The following is an 18,252-nucleotide window of genomic DNA, read 5'->3' as shown; positions in this document are numbered from 1 at the left end:
CTCCTGGCCAATGGAAAGAGGATGCGCCGATTCCAAGACTAGTCGTTGTCAAGAGCCTCAGGTGCTAGGATGGCTTTCTTAGGATTCCCCCACTGCTCTGAGGACCTACTTGGTCCAATCCTAGGAAGAGTCTGAGAAACATGTGGAGCTACAAAGCTTCAGCCAAGCCCAGCATATTCAGCTAAACTTCAGAACCCTTCACATGTGCAAGCAAGGGCAGCTTGCAATAGCTCAGCTCTACAGATGTGTGGGAATCAATGCTTATTGTTATATGACACAGTGTGTGTGGTTGCTTACTCCACATCAAAAGGTAAATGATCACAGAGCTAAAACATAAAGCTCCTTAGACTCTCCTAAGAATACAATGCCTTTTATTTATAGAGCTTTCTAGAACTTTCTATATACTTTGCACAGCATGCACTGTTGAGCTTTCTTGGTAGATCTATGAAAAACCGGGGGTTGGGGGAGGGATATTATTGCTCTTTTACAACTGACAGCACTGAAGGTACAAAAGAGAGAGACCAGTTTGCCCATAGCAACAAAGCTAAAGGGAAATGGGAGATACATTGCCCTTATTGCTGGCTCAATAATACCTTCTTCAAACTAGAGGTGGTAGGTATGGGAACAGTGAACAGGAGATGTAAGTCATAAATCATAAGTTTGATAAATCTTCAGGTGACTGAAAATCACTGGCTATTTATTAGATGGACCAGATTTCTCTAAAAAAGAATTTGGGGCCAAGGGGCCATAAGTAACATTTGAAAAAAGAAGAATGCTATAAAGACAAGCCTCTGAGCTGTGTATTGTTACAAGGACAATACATGTGTCACATACTGGTGTTTGCAATATGTGTGCAAATCTGTTAGCAATCTCATAGGCATTATCTCATTCACCTTCATATAACACTATAAATAACATCATATGATAATACCGTATAATGTAACACAGCAAAACAGTGTTGCATGTGATGTGAAATAATTTAAGCCCTAGAAATGAAGCAATAACCCATAAAACTTCACGTAGAAAGGATGTGACGCTGCACTGAGGTCTAAATCTATTTGGTTCTTCCATTGGCATCTTCATCTTGGGTTGCAAATAAAAATCCATGGAGATGGAAGCCATCCCAAAAAAGCTGAGAGGCAGAAGCAAGTAACAGAGCAAAGACTGGCTGGAAACTGCCCAGTGTTCTAAAGACAATGAACTTCAGAGGGAACTAATTTTCTACCCAAGTATTGATGTTCAGTGAGACTATCAGAAAGTCTGTGGCCCACATACTGACCCTGCATTATGAGTCCTCAGAGAAAAACAAAAAGACAATCATTTACCTACTACCTCTTTCTTGCTATTCTTTGTATAACTCTCAGCATAAAACATCATCCAGAAGTGCTTTTTCCCCCTGTAGCAAAGCCACCGTTTGAACCATGCAATATGATAGAAAGAGCCCATGCCTCAAAGTTAACAACCCTGGCAGCGAAATCCAGCCTGGATTAAGAGATGCATTTCTTGAAACTCAGAGGACAATGGCATCTATCTTACAGGATCCTAGAGGAACTAAAAGAGATCTGAGGTACAAAGCTTGGTAAGTGTCTGGGCCATTGAAGTTGTCAATAATCGTGTTTCACTTCCTAAGCTACTTGCACAAGAAGCCAGCCTTCCTGGTAGGAAACTGTTGTAATTTGAATATGCAGTGTCCTCCATAGGCTCATAGGTTTAAACTGTTTGGGGCCCCATTGTAGAGTGTTTACTAAGAAGAGCTTTGCTAGAGGAAGTGGGGGCCACTGAGGGTGGGCCTTGAGACTTTTTAGCCTACCCCCACTTCCTATTTTCTCTCAGCTTCCTGAGGTGGATATAGTGAGACCAGGAAGCCTCTTGCTCCTGCCACCACCACACATTCTCTGTGTGCTACAGTGGCTTGCCTGCAGCCACAGACTGTATCTCTCTATAAGCCAAAATCTTTTCTCTCCTACTTGCCTTTGTCAGGGTTTTCTGTCAGAATGGTAAGACAGTAACTAGGACACAGTGGGAAAATAGGAAAGAGCAAGGCAGAGGTATGTGGGTTATAGGAAAGAGACTGCCATGAGTCAGTCTATCAGGACTATTAACCCTAGATCCTCACTACCACTCTGCGTCCTGACCACTGTGCATCCTACTGTGGCAATTACAGAGATGGGAACACCCCAGACACACAACAGGGATATACATTTATTTTCTCATGTAGACCTCAGTACTATGTACCTGTAGGCCTTGTCTGCGTACAAATGAGCTCCCTTGCTTCCCTGCTTCTTCTTCCAAATGAAAGTGAACTTCATGTGCCTTCCTCTTATGCAAGGAGAGTTGGGGTCTGTAGGTATGTGCTTAGTACAAGAATCAAAGGCCTTGTTGCTTAGGTATGACTTAAAGTCCCTCTGAGTCCCTGCAGCTTCTGATGCCCAGGGAGGGTTGGGGATAGAGGTGCTGTTCTGGTCACCAGACAACATCTGCAAAACTAGCAGACTGTCAATAGTTAATGAGAAAACCATCTACTTCCTTTGACCACTCATGTCTAAAGGACCCTTTCCGGCAGCTTCTTCCTACCAAGTGGATAATATGAATGAGATGTCTTCTATTTCCCCTCAGACAGCCAAAGAACCTGACAACCCCTCCTGCACTTAATGGTTTTCACATTTCTGCTACCTCTGGAGTAAGAAGGAGGGGAGTCAGGTAGGCATTGTAAGAAGATGTAGCAGCAGACAAGAACTTGCTCTCCTGTCTAACTCAGGGTCGTCTGTCCTTTGAGGCTGTGGGAAGAAAATAAAGACATGGAGACTCCAGGAATGAGAAGTGGTAGGAAACCCCTGGAGGCAGATGCAGGCCCTGGAACCATCAGAACCTGCATGGAGCTGTTACTCAAGTCCACACATGATTCTTGTTCTCGGCAGGATCTCCACATGCCCTGTGCTAGAGGAAGCCAGAAGGATGTCTCTCCTTGCTGTGTATGGGGAAGGCTATGGCATTTCTTGAAAAAGTATGGCAAATAGCTTTGCTCTTTCTTCCATGGAAGAGTGTGCTTCAGCCCATACACAGGAGCTAAAGTAGACTTCACAACAGTTCTAAAGCTGAGAATGGAGTTCAGTTAGTGGAGTGCTTGCCTAGGAAGCACGAAGCCCAGGCTGTGGGGCACATGCCTTAACCCCATCTCCAGGGCTGTATAGCCTCCAGGCTAGCCAGGGATACCATGAGATCCTGTATTCTCCTTAAAAATTGTTAAATAAAGACAATATGGTGTTGTAATGGCTGCTATTACTTGAGTATGTCCCCTGCATAACCCATATTAAGCAGTTCTTTCATATCCTTTATTTCATATCATCTCTCCCTCAACCCTTTGGTATGGTTCTCCATAATCTGACCTCAACTTTGCCTCCCAGGGTCATCTCCTACCATCCAGCGAGCTCATTCATGAATATGCTATAGGCCTTGGTCCATGCTGTTCACTCCACTACATTGTCTTCCAAACTAGCCACTCTCTTCTCCTTAAGACCTAGTGCAGCATGCAAAGGTATAGACATGCTGGGGACAGAGATGCTTGGCTACTACTTTAAGGGACTATCTTAAAGGTTCATCCATAATTTCTATGGCACGTTAATTAATTAATTAATCATTGCATTCTCTTTTTCTAGACTGTAACTCTTTGGTTGCATGAGATTCTTATGCATCACAAGTACCAGGCCTATGATGAGTGAATATTTATGAAAAAATAAGTGGAATTATACTGGCTACTCTTCTCGGGGACCTTGACCAAATCGGTTTAGAGAAATGGAAACACAGCACACTATTGAGTAGCTATAGGAAGACGCATAGAGGGAATGAGACTGGAATACACAGAGAATTCCAGACAACAACATCAAAAAAAAAAAAAAGCAAAAATAAAAGCACACACTGTTCAGATTCCCCGCTATAAAGTTCATCTTTTGTTTCCCATTTCCAAACTGTAGAGTAAATCGGTGTGCAGCTCATCCTTGCAAGATAGGGAAGGGTGAGTGCATACATTATTCTGACTTCATAAGCATGAAGTCTGCTTTCTCATTCATTCATTCAAGCTGTTAATTATGTCAACAGGAACTCCTGGGTCAGTTGATACCTTATGCTTCACTAGTAAGACTACTATTGCGCATGTTTTATCACTCAAGTTGTCTCAGCTTCGGCCATGTGGAGCTCTTTCAGTTGTTCCTGGCATTCTTTCAATACACTTCGAACACTTTATTAATTGAGCATTGGCTCATTTCCTGGCAGTATGAGATGCTCCCAGCTCCTCTTGTATATTACCCGAGAGAATCTGAGAATTGGCCTTCTCTTTAAGGGATTTCTCTAGCTCTTATTAGAAAATGTCCTTAAACAGTGAGATCTGGGGAGCAGCTGTGCTAAGTGATATTTAGAAGATGTGGCTTATAGACCCTTTCAGCACACTGAGTTAGAGAAGGTACATGTATAAGGTGTGGTAACCTGGTTCATCTGCCTAGCTATCTGGCCAAACACGAATCCATGCTGTTGGTACCAACTTTGATCTGAACCTCGTGGTTCATTCTAATCTTCCCTCTTGCTCTGTGTGCTAATCCTCTCTAGCAGTGTGGTCCTCAGAATTCATATCCATTACTGATTTGTTTCAGCTTGTTATACCAGTGCAGTGGCTTGAACATTTTACCACCCAGACTGTGGTACCACTCATGTACTTAGTGCTCCTTGCCTAGTCTTCCACAGTAGTTCCAAAGTTGCCTATGTCAGCTCTATGTCTTCCTCCTACCCTGTTCAGTGGGGTTACGTCACACATTTGTAATGCCCTTAGATTCCTTTCATTACTGTCTGCATTTCATCCCGGAATCTCTTGGTCTCCTAATTGGATTTCTTTAATTTGGGTGCATTAAGATTTCACTCTCAGGGCTCTAAAATTCCATGTGGTTTGGTAAATACATAGTGTCTTGAATCCACGAGTGACGTAGCTCAGAGAATGGCTTTACTGCCCTAAAATGTAACTCCCTGCACCTCATCTAGTCAACCTCTACTCCAACCCTTGGCAACCACTGATCTACTTTTTATCTCTAGGGTTTTATCTTTCCGGAATGTCATAGAAATGGAATCCCATGAGGCAACCGTGTAGCAGTAGCATGTTTCTCTTACTTAGCAATATGCATTTTTAGATTCACAGGCTAACTATGAATGATAACTCACTCTTTTCTGCAAATAGATAGTCTTCCATTATACAGAGGTTCTTAGCTGGTTTACCCAGTAGTTTGTTAAAAGACAGCTCTAGTAGTATTATAGATAAGGCTGCTAAAAGAAATGCTCATATTGGTTTCTGTGAGCATGTTTTCAGATCACTTGGATGAATACATACCAATACAAATACTGGTGTGTGTGTGTATGTGTGTGTGTGTGTATGTGTGTGTGTGTGTGTGTCTGTTGTATGTGTTTTTAATTTTTTGATAGAGTCTTACTATATAACAATGGCTAGCTTAGAACTTGCTCTGCAGAAAAAGCTGACCTCAAACTTACAGAATTCTTACTGCCTCTGCCTCTAAAGTTCTGAGATTTAAGGCAGTATCATACCACACATATATATATATATATATATATATATATATATATATATATATATATATATATATATGGCATATGAACTTAAAAACTCCATTCTGGAGTTACCTTTAGTATTCTGTCTTCCTACAGCCAGTGAATAAGAATTAGCATTGTACACTGTCCCCATTGATGACACCATGCTTCGGTCATTTTAAGTGCTGGTATCTTATTTACATTTGACATCTCCTTGATGGCAAATGATGTTGTCTTTTCATATACATGTTTTCCCTCTTCAGTTTTCCCCATAAATTGTTTGCTCAGGCCTTTTGATCCTGTTAAAAGTCGATTGCTTTCTTATTACTGACTCAAGATTTTATTCTAAACTGGGGTAAGGTGCATCAGCATATAAATCTTGTCTTCCAGTCTGTGGCTTATTTCTATTTTTCTCATTATTTTTCAAAAGATCATTTGATCTTAATTTAATTATTTATTGTCCTTAAATTTTGTGTCTTTTTTCATCCTAAGGTTAAATTTTGCCCTGTCTTTCCTTATAGAAGCACTATAGTTCTTTTTTTTTTTTTTGTTTCTTTTTTTTCGGAGCTGGGGACCGAACCCAGGGCCTTGTGCTTCCTAGGTAAGCGCTCTACCACTGAGCTAAATCCCCAGCCCAGCACTATAGTTCTTAACTTACTTAAACCCATGTCTACATTCAGACGTGGCTGGGATCCCAACAGTGTCCAGGGAGTTACAGCCTCACAGATCCACTCACTGCCAATCTATTGTGTGATGCTTATATCACCATGACAAAGACCAGTCACCAGACACCTGGGCCAAAGATATCCCCAAAGAAAGGTCCTCTGACCCCTACTGGGGCTTACCCACCCCTTTGTTTTCTTCCTTTTTCATCTATCAGCCCCTAAGCCCCTCCCCTCACATGCTCATCTCCCTTTCTCCACTGCTGCTTTGTCCTTCCTTTCCCCCTTCTGTTATTTATGCTACTTCCTGTTCTAATTTCCAAAGATGTCCGCTCTCTCTCATCCCTCCCTTTCCTAGCTTGTGGACCATCACCCATCATCCTTGCTCCTCTTTCCACAGTTGGTTGCTTTCTGTTTTACTGCCACACCCAAAGCAGTACCAATATTTACTGTCATGACCAACTCTGTTGTTCTCTCTCAACCCTCTCGGCAGCCTTTCAGCTGCTGGGCACTTAGGAGAAAATGTTCTTCCCACTCCATGTCAAGTCCCCCACTCCCACCCTGTGAACTTAAGTCTCATTAACATGGGTCTGATGTCCTCATCCAGTCTTCTTTAAGCCCCATTGCTCTAATCACCCAAGGAAGTGATTCTCAAGTTTTAAGGACCACGAAGGATCCATTATGTCATTGAATAGAGCCCAGGAATCTACTTACTTAAGGATTATCCTCCATCTGTTGGATAATGGATATAAACCAATTGCTGAGAAACACAGACCTGGGAACCATTGGAGGGAGAGCTGATGGAGTGTTCTTTTCACCTGACATGAAATAAGTTCGAGAGCCTAGATTTTAGTCTCAAGTCCATTCAACCAGGTAAAAGAACCAGATTATTTAATTAGACCTCTGATCCTCATATGGGAAACAAGGCTTATAATATCTACTTTGTACATTTCAAAGTTTCTAAGAAGTTATTCTGAAAGGATTTTGAAAAATATAAATCACTTGACATATGTAATGCTAACACAAAATTCTTAACTCACAACAGTTCTAAACATGCTTTGCTACATAGAAAATGCCTCTAAACCACTATGAATTCTAAGGAAAGGAAGGGAAGGGAAGGGAAGGGAAGGGAAGGGAAGGGAAGGGAAGGGAAGGGAAGGGAAGGGAAGGGAAGGGAAGGGAAGGGAAGGGAAAGGAACATGTCAGAACTGTGAATGTTGTCTAGCACCTACAGGAATCCTTCTCAACCCTTCATACATAGGATTCACTGGGGGAATTTTGGGAGAAAATATATTTGGCTCAGCAGACGTACAGACTGCACTTGAAACTGCGTTCCCATATCTCCAGGGGATGCTGATGTTGTAAGGAATGCACCATACTTGGAGTTTAGAAGAGGCTGATGGGCTTAAGGTGAGAAGTCAATAGAGGATAGAACAGGTTGACAGTAAAACAATAAGATTGTGGCTCAACTTACCTCTTAAGAGCAGGGAACAAGGCTCTCTCTAGAATCCCACTCTGGAAGGGATCACAGCACAGTTGTCCTAAGGCAGGATTTCCAGGAAACACAGAGCTAGAGACAGAGGTAAAGCACTTAAAGCTTTCCCACCATTTCCCACCAGGAAGCAACATTGACAGACAAGATTAGGTTTAGAACTTATGGGGCTCTATTTCATCTTTATGAACTTTTTCTCTCTTTTATGTGAAAAAAAAACTGATAATTATGTGATTTATCTTGAATGGTTACTGTGAAAATACATTATTTTAATCCATGCGCAATACTAGGTGAATAAAGGGCAACTAGAAAATATACAGTAGACATCAGCTAGCATCTGTGTTATGTCAGTGTCATCAAGGTCAGCATCATTTCCAGATGTTGATGATGGTGAGGATGAAGGCAGACCAGGTTCTTAAAGAACCCTCCCAGATAGCACAACCCCATTTATTCATTCTGTCAAAATTAGAAATATCTTTGCTCTGTTCATCTCTGGCCATGACTACAGAAAGGAACAGAAAAGAATCTTACATTTCTTAGAAGAAAACTATGAAGTCAGTATCAGAAGAAGTAACCAATGGATATGAAAGATAGAGGTCGGGAAAGCATTTTACATGGTAATAAGCACTTACTCTTCTTTCAAGAGCAGACCCATGCATTTTCTCTTGTTTACATCTTCCATGTTCACTCCCTGGCTTTGTGAGTTGAACCCAGACCTCAGACTTTTCAAGTTACATTCTCCACCCTTATGTCAAAGCAAGTAAGTGCAAGGAAATTTGTTTCAGAGACTGGCTCTGGGATGAGAATTCTTCCAATGCACTGAGCCAGCTGACCTGCTCAGGCCTGAGCTCATTCTTCTGGCTGTACATTCGCACATCTGTATCTCTGGGAAACACAGAAAAAGCTAAAGTGGAACAAGATACCAGGAGACTCCACAAGGATTGGGTCTTCTAGGAAGCTTTTCCTGCAATCTAATGGGAATAGTTCCTTTGGACAGAAGACAAGAAAGCTCTGAGGATTCTCCCTGAAGAACAATCTCTGACATGGTTCCAGTATTTAAGGAGAAGAATTAACTTTGAACAATACTTCACACTTGATGGAACTGCCAAGAGAATTAATAAGTACAATCCAGTTGGAAAATGCATTACATAGCATGCACTTGGGACTCCATTACACATGCCAGCCGAAAGCTGAACCTCTGTGAAATAAAGTGACAAATGCAAGTGGCAGACCTGTGATCTTAATGTTTTGGCTTTTCCTCATTTTAAATCCGACTATGCTCCCTCTGCCTTGTGGACCAAAAGTTCCTAGCATAACTGCCCCTATACATGGTAGGAGATTATTATTTTTGTGTGCATCTCCCAAGTGCTCATGGAGCACATGGTCTAAAGGTCTCACTTATCCTTGTAAGTTGCGCTTCTTTTTTAAAATCTCTTCATCTAGCTAAGAAGTCCCAGGGCAAAGATATTTTGCCTATATTCCTTTCCTTCCCTGGCAGAGATGGATGCTTATCTGTGGTTGATTGAAACTTTGATCCACTCATTCAGGCATACCAACACATGTCTTTCTGTGACATCTACGAAGGACATCCTGACAACTCAGAATGACTTGGCAGCTGTGGACCTTGGTCAGTGTCAACAGGGACAGAAGTCAGGTCATGAGCAAAGTTCTCTACACCCTATCATTAGATTCTTTTCCTTTCTTTTCTTTCTTTCTCTCCATTTTCTTTCCTTCCTTCCTTCTTTTCTTTTTTTGCTTATGTGTCCTTTGACTGGATATTGCAGCCACTTAATTTCTTTTCCATCAAATATACCCCTCTGTGTCTCCTACATCACCAGTAGAAGGGAAGAGAAGCGAGGCAGTGTAGGGCAACAGACATCCAAGCTGGGAGTGACTGGGATGCTGGGTGTTTACAGAGTGGATTGGGAGTGGTCTAAGTTCAGAGAGGTTCCTACTGAGGTTGTGTTGTAAGGGCCACAAAGCACAACATACCTGAGAACTCAGGGCCCAGGAACCTCAGGATAGAAACAGACCTAGTTTGGAGGGAGCTCCTGAGCTGAGAATTGGCAGCGTTAACTGAAGAGAAAGAAAACGAGATCCGAGAGAATGGCTTTTGGAAACAGCTAAGGATTGTTGGCATTGCTGTGGAAAATTAGGGAAAGGCCCAAAGAATGAAAAATTAGAGCACCAATTTCTCCAATTTTAACTTGGTTCCAGAAATCAAAATGTGTGAGCTTAACAGTAATAACTCATGCCTTGAATTTCTTTTCTAGACACTAAATGTGTGATTAGTTGATTTTAGTGGTAATTGTCAAAGTGTATTCATTGAGAAAAATTAAGTCATGCCAATGTTTGGGTTTTCAATTTATTTATTTTATTTCACATGTATTGGGGTTTTGCCTGCATGTATGTCTGTATCAGGGTGCCAGACCCCCTAGAACTGGAGTTACAAAAAGCTGTAAGCTGACATGTTGGTGCTGGGAATTGAACCCAGGTCTTCTGGAAGAGCAGCCAGTACTCTTAATCACTCTTATTCTCTCCAGCTCTCCAGTGTCTATATTTTAATAACTTACATGTTGATTGCAAGGATTTCATCAAAATGGAATAAGATGATGTTATCACAATTTAATATAGGCTTTTTGCTTTGCATTCCTATGTAAGTTCATATGCTACAGAGATGTCTGTTCACCCATTCTCACTCAGGATAGCAAATGCCCAAGATACTCGACATATAAAGACAAAGCGCTTATATTTGTTTCATAGTTTCAGAGGCTTCAGGTCTGTCACTTGGCACCCATGGCATGATGGGATATCATAGCAGAAATGATCGGCCAAGGAAATTATTCACCCAACAAGCAGGACACTAAAGATAAAAACATCATATAATAGGACCTCAAAATCTCTTTTAAAGGCAAACTCCCAATGACCTAATGAATTCCCAAAAGGCCCTACATCTTAAAGCATCTCCAACAGCACTGCTTTGGGGACAAGGCATTTAACATGTGGGCCTCCAAGGAGTACTCATAGTCCAGACAGCAACTATTATTTTGTGTATTTCATATATGTATATATATATATATACACACACACACACACACACACACACACATGTTTCTGTGTCTGAGTATATGTGTATACTTATTTTATCATATTATAATACACGGAATGGAGAAAATGAGCTAAAATTAAATATCTCATTATATATGTAATGAACCTTAATATTTGACCTGTTGTGCAAGTATATGTGTGTGCATGTATGTGCCTGTGTATGTGTTCAAGGACAGGTATGTGCAATTATTTACACATGCATGTGGAAACCATAGCACAAAGTCAAGTACCTTCCCCAATTGCTCTTTTTCTTATTTTCTTAGACAGCATCTCTCACTGGAGCTCATCAATTTAGCGCTACTGGCTGACCAGCAAGCAACAGGGATACCCCTGTCTCCACCTCCCAGAACTGGGATTATAGGTGTGTACTGCTAAGCCAAGCTTTTGGTGTGAATGCTGGAGATTCAAACTCAGGTTCTCATGCTTGAACAGAGAGCAATTTATTCATTAGCCCCAGCACAATTTTTAATGGAATGATAGGAGTTCATTTTGTCCATTAACATAGTCACAAGGATAAAGTATTTGGTATGACCCTACTAAATAAGGAGTATTGTGACACTGGTGAAAAAAAAACCAGAGAGTCATCTATAGAAAATATTTCCAAATAAAGCTCATTGGCACACTTTGGGGACTGATAGGAAGCTTACATTGTTCGATGGTAGTTTTAATTTCCCACAAAAGCAATAACAAAGGAAAGATACCGTGAAATCTTATGGATAGACCTAAGCTAAGTTTTGAAAACTATTGAATTGAAATAATTATCTCCCCAGTGCCACCGGATGAAAGTCTGACCGATGCTGGTTAATGAGTCCTAAATCCTTCAAGCCAACACAGACTGACAGATCCCAGCTTCACAACCTGGTTCAGCTCAATGCTCAGGGTCTCTCTGCTCTTGCTCAAATTCTTTCTAAAATACAAATAAATAAAATGTGGTCTATGCAACTGGCACTAAATGCCTAGAGTGGGGATTTTTCACATTCTATGCTTGAAGGTGACATTGAACAGGTAGTACAGAGGACTCTAGGGTCCTAGCTTGAGTTCTAAAAGTAGTTCTCAATAATTTCTGTAAAAACAACTCAGAACTTTTTGAGCTACTTGCTAAATAATAGCCCCAAACCTGACCTGCTTCTAGGAAGGAATTAGAGTCCTAAGCAACACTGAGGAAGTAAAATTACAAATTTGAAAAAAGTGACATTTTTTTTGTGCCAATGAAATCTCTGGGGTGTTGTTGGAGATGGGCCATTTCAATAGGGTGTTAACAAATCTGACATATTCACATAGAATTATTGGTGTAGTAATGAAAATAGAAAGAAACTAAAGCTCCCAGAGTCCTTAAGAAAGGGCCTGATCTGGGCTGGAGAGATGGCTCAGCCGTTAAAGGCTAGGCTCACAACCAAAAATATAAGAAAGGGCCTGATCACAGTGATAGTTAGTGGAGAATTCCTAATTGGCCAAAGTGTTGAGAAGTGTGAATGTTTTAAAGGCTGAGACCCAAAAATGGTGTAAATCACATCACCCTCTTCAAGGCTCGGGGAACATCTCAAAAGGAGCAGGAAAAATTTAGAGCCAAAGGCTGGAGAGGAATGGTCTGAAACTATCTTCTATTTTCTAGACGTGGTCTGGCCATTGCACCCATGAACTCAGAGCAATTGTGGTTGCCTTCACAAGACTTACACAAAATGGGACATGTCAACATCCAAGAGTGAATGAGGGAAGGAACTCATGAAGCCCCATCTCTCCCTAAGGAGCTCTTGGCACTTAATGATGACTAGGTAAGGGAATGATGTTGAATCTTCCTGAAACTGGAGCCAACACAGAATGCTAAAACCTAATCATCTGAGCCCAATACCAACTATACTCCTAGAATCACACCAAAGTCAAGGGCCACTAAATATCCCTGTGGCAGTTTGAATAGGATTGGCCCCCATAGACCCATGTGCTTGAATGTGTGGCTCATAAGGAGTAGCACTATTAGGAGATGTGGCCTTGTCAGAGAAGGTCATCACTGTGGAGGAGGGGCTTTGACATCGCATATATGCTCAACCTATACTCAGTGTGGATACAGTCTCTTTCTGCTGACTTTGAATCAAGATATAGAAACCTCAGCACTTTCTCAAACACCAAGTATCTCTGTATTGTTTCCTACCATGATGATGATGGACTAAAGCTCTAAGACTGTTAGACTGTAAGCTCAGGTTAAATGTTTTCCTTTATAAGAATTGCTGTGGTGATGGTGTCTCTTCACAGCAATAGACATAAGACAGTCCCATTTTGCTTAAATTAAGTTTGTGTCCTATGAATCTTCATGGTTCCATCTTTCTACTATTAAATCCTGAAGGCTAGGAGTCAATCAGAGATGAAGGCCTCCTCAGAATAGCCTTAGATTCCCTCAGTGCTCCCTATCCATTGCTCCAGATCATCCATCGTCATCAGGACATGACAATGTCTTCTGAATCATTCTCCTGCCTCTCTGAACATTGCTAACTAAACTATCTCAAAAAGATGAAGCTGCTCACTGTTTCCTATGTGCTTTGAATAGATGAATAGTTAAGATCAACCATGCTGGGTACTCTGATGTGTGTTACATGTTAACTCTGTAGCTAAGGAGATTGTACAGAGAAAAACCATAGAAATTTAAGATACTATGCAAAATAAATACAGGTCCTGTAGATTTTCACATATAATCTTGAGTCAGGAAGGGCATGTACATAAGGGCCAATTTTTTTTAAAATCTTAATGTTGACCATTCTTTTGATGTTAACTGGGTAAGAGTTTTGAATGGAAAGGAGCACTGTGACCAATGAGGATTAGAGCAAGAAAGCATGCTAAACAGAATGTGGCACGTTTTCACAAGCAAAGGCTCTGTAATCAAGGGGCTTTTCCTTGATCAAACCCAAGTCTTATTAATTCAAAGTTTCCTACATCTCTTGGCATAGAAAAAAATACTGTGTACACTGGAGTCCAAATGGATGGCAACACACTTAAGGATGCTGAGGACATGATTAGCTGTCTCCAAAACGGAGCTAGCGTGCTCCAGGAAAAAAGAGTTGGAGAGGTCAACTGACACCAACCACATCATCCCCAAAGCCTCTGCAGACTGCTCTGAGAGCATTGGGGGGTGGGGGGTATAGTTTGGAACCTCCTGGAACATGTGCTGGATCAGTAGGGTGTGTTGTGTTTTATTTCCCCAATTAAAGCAAATTCTAACCTTGAAAGAACACAGGGTACAGCCTCTGTGGTTCAGAAATAATGAACTTGGAGGATTGGGGAGTTTTTCTGTAGCCCAGATGTTCTATGAGGCCTACTTCCCTGAGCTGGATGAATCTGTAGGACCCATCATTTCTTTGTTGTTTATAAGCACTTTGGCTTTGATCAGAGAAGCAGCTGGCATCCTTCCCTGTAAAGAGGATAACTGACCCAAGAGACCAGCAGAGTGGCTGTCCCTCTTTTGTGACTTTGTGTTCCCACTAAAACTACTTGGTCATAAAACTACGGGAATGAATATGACCTGGTACAACTTTTAGTAGATGATGATGATGGTGATGATGATGATGATGATGATGACGACGACGACGACGACGACGACAGCAATGTTTTAAAATTAAGTGTACCTATGGGTATGGCTCAATGGTAGAATATGTATCTTGTCTGGTCAATTCCCTGGGTCAATCCTAGTAAATCTATGTGCCCCCCCATCTACATCAGGAAGAGATAATCCAAACCATATTGAGATTTTTCAGGCCATTTGTCTACACAATGATAAAGTTTTTTGATCAGCCTTGAAACTCTCCTTGATTCCAGAGAGGATTTCTTGTTTGCTCACTATGTGTACTACTCAATGTAGCATCAAATAAAGTTTATGAAATATCTCATTATTTAACCAAATTCCCCAATATATATTCAAACTTCCCATAATATGCATATAAATTATAATTTGCTTACGTTCGCCCCTTTTCTTCACGCTTTCCTCTCATCCCAACAGCCATACTAAGTTGGCTAAGTATGATTGTGCCATTCTTAAGAAAAAGTTTTTCCCATGGTGTCAATGATAGGCTAGATAAAGTGAATAGAGAAGGTAATACAGGATAGGAGAATTGATTTAATAAATGTTGTAGTAGATCAGCGACTATCCAGAGAAAATATGGTCATTTTCTTATTTTATATCATAGGTCATAAAGAGAAAAATGCACAGCTATTAATACATGAAATTATTTGATGGAGAGTAGAGAAAGGGCTTAACAATAAATTGTCTGACAAAAATATAATTTAAAATGTTAATAGAGAGTGAAGAATATGTTCAAAGTATACTAAATAAGTGCATGAAATGTGCATGTCCTTATGTGGCCACATAAAATAAAATACAATACAATAAAATAAAAGTCCTATATCTGGGGATATGAGTTTTTGCCTAGAATGCAAGTTCAATTCTCAGTATAAAAAAATTTTAAAAAAAACACATGAATCAATTGTTATAAAATACTAAATTATGCACAAAAATATGAAGTGAGTCATACACTGGGGGGGGGAACGTACTTTAAAAATTACAAGATACTGAAAAACTAGCCAAGTTGGTAAAGTACTGGCCTCATAAGTACATGGACCCAAGTTCAACCTCCGGAATGCATGTAAAATAATAATGTAGAAGCATAATCCCAAGGTTGAGGAAGCGGCAGACAGGCAGATTCCTGGGCCGTTGCCGGCCGAGTTGCCTAGTCCACCCGGTAAGTACGAGGCTAGTGAGAGACCCTGTCTCAAATGAAAAGCAGACTGATCCTGAAGAACAATATTTGAGGTTAACCTCTGGCTTCCACATGTGTGTGCATGCGTGTGTGCATGTGTGCATGCACGTGTGCATGTGTGTACACACACTAAACAAATGGTAAGAAAGAATTAACAGTTTAAATGTAAAAAAAAATCTTCTAAGTTATTAAGACAACTGTAGAATAATACTCAGGTGAAAAACATACACTTTCAGCCAATAAGAAATGAACTTAGAGCTACTAATAAAAATGTGGTTAAGCTCAGGATGATTATCTTGCGTGGTTGTCAGTGGATATTAGTATACACTCATTTGAAAAATGTTTCAATAAAGTATAAGTTCACTTGACCCAGCCAAGCTATGTGTGGTGGAACCACAGATACCAATAAGGAGGAGGTCCCTGGCCAGGAGCAAGGTTAAGCAGAGTCCCAAAGCCTGCTGGCTATCCAAGTGCTTCACCACACACCCTGCATGACATGGTTGCTAGCCTGTAATATTAGCATTTGCAAACCCAGGGGGCTGACCTGGTATTTTTGCAGCTGGAGATCAGGATTAGACTGATTGAAATTTGGCTTGTAGGAGCAGGGAGGAACCCAAGAGACCTCCTGCTCTGACCTTCTCCTTTGATAGATGATCAGAGGGGTGGGGTGTGAGGGATGACCTATCCAATGACATAACCCAATCAGAGCAGAGTGAGGGTTTCAAGTCTTACCTCCTACCCCAGGCTCCTGCCATCTTTCAACCCTGTGTGTTCCATTCCAGCTAATCAACCTTCCGGATGACGTGTTTTGTGGTCCATCATCTGGCTTTCATTAATAACTTGCTAGTCTGGAGCTTTGTAATGGTTTGTCATAATGTCCACGACTGTCTGTGGCCCGAGTCACTTTGAGTGCAGCGTAATAGGAAGAACACTGACCTGCAGTGGCCTGGGGGTACCACTGCAGAGCAGTTTAAACTTGAACGATCTAAAGATCACCTGTTTATCTGTAGAAAAGAAGTTTACAGTAAAAAGTCTGACTATCTCCCTTGAAACCTCTCCATGTATTTTTCTGAATGTCCTGCTATTTCCCTGTGTTGCAGAATTAACAAATGAGACGCAGCAGTACACGCTGGAGGCTGAGGCAGGAAGGTTGTTCCAACCTTTCTTGAACAACCAAGATAGACCAAAATCACAAAACCACAGAAATCATATGTGTAAATTCAAAGAACTGAAAGACTTGCAAGGAAACGCCTAGGTACCAAGATGGCTGCTGTACACAGGTAGAGGTGGAGGCGAACTTGACGAATGATACTGTTAATTTCTATAGTAACCCCTAACATGCTGTGGCGTTAGATGATATATTTGACTATATCCCAGAGCAGTCATGAAATAAGGAAATGACATAGCTCAGACCAACCTTGCTCAATAGAACATAATAGGAACCACATTCGCAGTTCTCTGTGTTCCAGTAGCCACATAAAGAAGTAAGAGAAACAGTTGAAATTAATTTTAATAATACATTTTATTTCATCCAGTGGAAATGAGATATTATTTTAGTGTGGAACCAATATTTTAAAATTAACAAGATATTTTATATTCTTCCTTCCTTATACCCCTGTAAGCCTGGTGTGTATTTTATTAAATGAGCACAATTCAGTTTAAACGCTGAAATCTTTAGCAAGGCTTGATTTTCCAGCTCATAAAACTTACAGTTGAAACACTCTCGAGTTATTTCATACCTACTTCATCCAGAAACTGAAGTGCGTGTATGTCAGTTTTTAAACTGAATTAAAAATTCAGCTCTCAGTTGCATAGCTCATATTTCAAGTGCCCAACAACCACATGTGGCTACCATATTGGACAGCATTGGTCAGATAATTTGGCCACCCACTTCTACCCTTACAAGCATGTTTGGCTCATCAGACAAAACAAGAGAATATCATACTGTTTAGAGAAAGGCCATCAGAACATGAGAAATAATAATCAAATATGACTTATTTTTATAAAGAGTTTTCATGCAGATGGCATGGCAGCAACTAGAAAGGAGTAAGAGTCACACCGTTTTGGAAAGACTAAAGAGAAACAAACACTGACCATCTCCCTGTTCCAAGCGAAAGCTGTTGTCATATCTTCAGAATAATGTGGACATAAACATAGTTGACAAATAAAACATTTCTGAAGCCCAAAACCTCATATTGAAGAAGGGTTCCTTTCTCACAACATCCTTCTGCTTCAAATTTTCCTACATCGGTGGCTGTTCCAAGACCATACCCCCTGATGACATCACCCCTACCCAAAAGAAAAAAAAAAACTATGAAAACATTAACTATGCCCACCTTTCACCTATCTCAAAAAATGAATAAATAAAAGTCAAGGACGGTTGCCAGGGTTATGATAGTCTGTAAAGTTCATCTATTTTGGTTAAATGATAATTTCTGAAATGATGTAATTTGCATTTCCACATGTTTTCCCACATTCTTGTCTTCCCAGCTCTGTTGGCCTCTAAGAAAGGACAGCCAGGAGAGATGTCTACCACCTAACATTCTTTAGCTGACCACTTCCTGCTTGGCCCAGCACTCAACTAACACTTGCAGAAAGAAAAAAGAAAAGCTTTTCCACCACCACCCCCTTTTGCCCATATCAGGGAGCTCAGAACTGCCTGTAACTC

General features: G+C 40.8%; 1 long non-coding RNA gene across 3 annotated transcripts; it reads left to right on the top strand.

The window, feature by feature from the left end:
• Positions 1 to 5: 5 nt before the first annotated feature.
• Positions 6 to 17,959, top strand: LOC102548321 (uncharacterized). Of its 3 annotated transcripts, XR_010055027.1 has the most exons (5): positions 24 to 310; positions 1,403 to 1,579; positions 11,109 to 11,206; positions 12,458 to 12,617; positions 16,685 to 17,959. It is a non-coding gene; the product is annotated as an uncharacterized LOC102548321 (long non-coding RNA). The 3 variants fall into 3 exon arrangements; XR_005489200.2 differs by lacking the exons at positions 12,458 to 12,617; positions 16,685 to 17,959 and adding an exon at positions 11,616 to 11,786; XR_357124.5 differs by lacking the exons at positions 11,109 to 11,206; positions 12,458 to 12,617; positions 16,685 to 17,959 and adding an exon at positions 2,759 to 3,270 and having other exon boundaries at positions 6 to 310.
• Positions 17,960 to 18,252: the final 293 nt, after the last annotated feature.

The sequence above is a fragment of the Rattus norvegicus genome, chromosome 9 (genome assembly GCF_036323735.1).
Source record: "Rattus norvegicus strain BN/NHsdMcwi chromosome 9, GRCr8, whole genome shotgun sequence".
NCBI lineage: Eukaryota > Metazoa > Chordata > Mammalia > Rodentia > Muridae > Rattus > Rattus norvegicus.
Note: the sequence above shows the minus strand (reverse complement) of the source record. Positions and strands in the feature narration are given on the sequence as shown.